Source organism: Vigna radiata, chromosome 7, assembly GCF_000741045.1.
Source record: "Vigna radiata var. radiata cultivar VC1973A chromosome 7, Vradiata_ver6, whole genome shotgun sequence".
Lineage (NCBI taxonomy): Eukaryota > Viridiplantae > Streptophyta > Magnoliopsida > Fabales > Fabaceae > Vigna > Vigna radiata.
The window spans coordinates 13,090,984-13,095,342 of NC_028357.1; the positions used below are offsets into that span (position 1 = coordinate 13,090,984).

At 38.8% G+C, this 4,359-nt stretch overlaps 1 long non-coding RNA gene across 1 annotated transcript; it reads right to left on the reverse strand.

The window, feature by feature from the left end:
• Positions 1-234: 234 nt before the first annotated feature.
• Positions 235-2,163, reverse strand: LOC111242026. The gene is made up of 2 exons (XR_002668500.1): positions 644-2,163; positions 235-508 (listed from the first exon to the last, which is right to left on the reverse strand). It is a non-coding gene; the product is annotated as an uncharacterized LOC111242026 (long non-coding RNA).
• Between the last annotated feature and the right edge of the window lie 2,196 nt (positions 2,164-4,359).

Genomic DNA, 4,359 nt, shown 5'->3' on the forward strand with positions numbered 1-4,359 from the left:
TCAACACCCAATTTTGTCCGGATGACTAAATAATATATGTTTTTTTGTTTTAGTTTCCTTACTTTATTTTATGTCTTTTTATCATTTTAATTTTGTTTCTACTTCGTTTTATATTTTTAAATTTTACTTTATTTTATCTTTTTTATTATTTATTTAGAGTTATTTCATTTTCATTCTTCTTACGATTAGTTTCCGTTAGCTATTTAGTGTTAGTTTTATCTAAAAAAAAAGGGAAAAGAGGAAAATATATTGCTATTAATTTAGAAAAAAAAAGCAGACTTTGCTTTCTCTCGTCCGCAGCCTATGCAAACACAAACTAAGCTTTCCTGAGGCATTTTTTGCCTTTCAACACCACCCCTACAACGCTACAGCCAATGCTTAAAAAATCCCTTGCAGCATCAATGTGAAAAAGGTCTTCGGTTCCCTTGCTCAAAATGCATTATGCAGAACTATGATCATACATCAAATGGGTAAAGGATCTCTGATCTGCTTTGACCAATTCATTCAACTGAAAGCATGAAAAGAAAAAAAAACAAATATGAGATCCTGAGAGATACGTTGCTCATTCTGAAATGTGAAAAGGACCTTAACCAACAGAAAAGAAAAGAGGATGAGATCACAAGGGTGAAGATCACTATCAGACCATCAAAAAAGAGAGCACAAGGGCACCACGAGAGAACGCTGGGAACGATTATTCAGATTCAAACACTTCAATATCGACCTTACCATCAGAGAAGAACCACCACTATCACTGATCATCACCGTTTGATAAAGAGAAAACCTCACGGTCATCCATAAACCATTTTTCCTTCATCCTTCATATGCCTGCAAGTACGTGGGACAAAAAAGAGAAAGACCACTCGCAGTGCTAGAGAAGTCTAGAACCAAAAGAAGTGTTCTTTTGAAGTTTCCTGGTATAAACTCTTGATCCTGTCTTATGTGGATGTATGCTCCTCTGTTTTATGGCTAGATACGAATGAAAGATGTTGGGTGAATGAATGTTGTTTTCTGAATATGAATGATTGAGGTCTGACTGATGTTCATAGTCATGCTTGTTCTGTGTGGAAACCTTTGTGAGTCAAAATGCCTTCTAAACAGGTTTTCAATATCTGTGAGATTCAACAGATAAATAACAATAGAACATAGATGTATATTCCCCAAGCATCGGATTTCAATATCATTTGCTTACACCTAGAAAACATGGCTTTCCACAAACCTGCAAACAGATACAAAACCCCCATTATCCTCCCTCAATCTTCGTTTATACCATGAAAACCCCTCACGCATAAACCCCAATTCCTTTTCTCTGCAAGAAAAAGCAACCTCCATAACAACTCTCACATAGCCAAACAACCCACACTCACCTTCATACATTACAACGCACAGAACAACCTTCATTCTCTTCATTTTCCCGTCCCTATTACCAAAGCCGAAATGGCTAAACCAGTTCTCCCCAAAACCTTGATTCTTCTCAGCTGCAAAGAAGAAAGGGAAGCTAATTTCCCTGAGTTGTTTACGGTACCATCTCCACCAATTCCATCCCGTTTCTCTCGGCCATTGCAAATCTGTTTCCTTTACACCACCATGGCGCAGCCACGAACCAACCATCTTCCTCCCATCATATAGAACTCTCAACACTATCATTAGAAAGCTCAGAAACCTTTCTTCAACCTCTTTTCATCTGGAATTAGATCGACACCAAGAGGAAGGGGATTTACCATAGGGCTGTGAGAGTTCAGAGGGGAGAGTGGCGGCAACCTCTTTGTTGGTCGTAGTAGGAGCAGGGGTCACCTGGGGTTAAGAGAGGGAAAGTAGAGGCTGAATTGTCGTACACGACGCGGCTCCCTCGGCGGCGGCTGCGACCGACCTCGTTGAAGCGGCGAAGACGAATCGTGAAGGAGCACGGTGATTCTCTCTTGCGCGAGAAGGGGGAGGAGAAAACCTGGTGGCCGACGACGACTCCGCCGGCGAGAAGCGTCAACAGAGCAGCCTTGGCTCGCGGCTCGTGATCGTCGGTTTCGTCAGTGGCGGCAACGTCCAGGCGGCAGAAGTGAATGCCTCTAGGTTTCCTTCGTTCAGAGGTTTTGGATCTCCTGGGTGTTGGATGAAATGGAAGAATGAGGGAGATTGGGGAGAACCCTGATAAGTTTCTGAGTTAGGCAGTAATACCCTGGGCCTAGGTCTAGAGGGTGTGTTCTGTTTTTCCTGTTTGCACCCCTGTTTTCCACACTTGCACCCAATTTCTCTTGGGCTTACTCATTTTCGTTCCTGCACCCCCGTTTCTCACCTGTGCACCTCCCATATCCATTCCCTTGGCTTGGGCTCAGGCCCATTCTGTTCCTAAAAAACAAAAAAGACAAATTCTTTTCTGCAGCCCCTCGTTCTCATTTTCACACTCCTTTCTTATTTTAGCACCTTTACATTTTTTTTATTTATTATCTACTTGTTATTCTGTTTTTGATTTATTTATTTCATCATTCTACTTTTTATATTATTTTATTTCAATCTTTTATTTTTATTTTCTATTTTTTTATGTCTATTTACGTTTTAAATATTTTAACATTAAAAATAATAAAAAATATGTTTTAAGGGTTTACACACGTGTGTGATCGCACGCATCGTCCTCGTGTTAAGACCTTTTCTCCTTTTAATAAATTATAAAAAATGTTTTCATGGTTTAAGCACGTGTGTGATCGCACGCATCGTCCTCGTGCTAATACCTTTTCTCTTTTTATAAAAATTATCAAAAATGTTTTAAAAGGTTTAAGCACGTGTATGATCGTACGCATCGTCCTCGTGCTAAGACCTTTTCTCCTTTTAATAAAATATCAAAAAAAGTGTTTTAAAGGCTTAAGCGCGTGTGTGATCGCTCGCATCGTCCTCGTGCTGAGACCTTTTCTTCCTTTACAAAAAATATCAAAAAATGTTTTAAAGGTTTAAGCGCACGTGTGATCGCTCGCATCGTCCTCGTGCTACTACTTTTTCTTCTTTCATGAAAAATATAAAAAAAATGTTTTAAAGGTTTAAGCGCATGTGTGATCGCACGCATCGTCCTCGTGCTGAGATCTTTTCCCTTTCCTATATAAAAATACCAAAACATAAACGTTTTCAAACAACACAATCAACATTTCAGAAAGAACTACGTAACCCTGATTTCTCAGTCCAACTGAGAATATGTAGGAGCAAGGTCAATCTCTGTCGGGCACAAAAAATAAAAAAATATATATTTGTTTTTTAGAGTTTATCTTTTTAGGGGAAATTAAATATTTTGCAAACCATATCTTTGTTCGTGTATTTAATTAAACGTACTGCCTTCGGGCAGGCGTTGTAGGGTGCTAACACCTTCCCTACACGTAACCGACTCCCGGACCTAGAATCTGGTTCTCGCAGACCAAGCCTTATCATTTTATGGTTTTTCCGTAGTTTTCCAGAATAAACTATGGTGGCGACTCCAAAACTCTTTCAACCTCGTTTTCTTTTTTGGATCGTCGTCCCGTTGCGATATCGGTTGCGATAGAGGGCCACACATCATTTTGAACTCCGATTGATTTACTTTCAAAAGATTAACCCTGCGACTAGATGACCTCAACATAAGTCATTTTTTTCATTTTTTTTTCTAGACCACCCTTTCAGGTTTTCAATCTAGTTGACTTATTATTCTTTTTTTTTTAAATTCTTTTTTTGTCTTAATGGATTAAGGGATCACCCTATTAGCGCAAGCAACAAATCTTTTGGCCAGACCAAATTGCCCCAGAGTAAAGTTTTACTTTGTTACTGACGGCAGTAACAGTGTTTGTTTTGGGGGAGATGCTTTATTTTGGAAAAGTGAAGGGTGAGGGTTTTCAACAACATGTGCACAAACGTCTCGAGAAAAACGTCAAATTTTTATTTTTGATTAAACACTGGACCTCGGAAAAGTCTGACACTGCAACTTTTGTTTTTGATTTATCATTTTTTTTCATTTTTTTTGTTATTTTCGAAAAACTTTGACGATTTGCAAGAAAGACAAGTGACTCAATATTGCCTTCATTTTTTGCTTTTCAATTTTTTTTTGAAATTTTATTAGATGAAACAAGAAAAGAGAAAGCAATGTAGTTCAAGCACACTAGTCAGAAATTATAAAGCCATGAAACATCGTCCCAATATAGTTTGGAAATTAACACGAAACAGAGTCAATAGGGTGGCCCATCATTCAGAAGTTCCCAAAATGCGAGTCAGGAAATCTTGGTCAACTAACTCGGGCCTTGGCCATCACCTTCTTCATTTCTCCGATCAGTTTATTGCAGCAATTGAGGAATGTTTCAACCCCCTTAAGCGGGCTAAAGATGGCATTGCAGACTCAGTATCAGCTAATAGCTC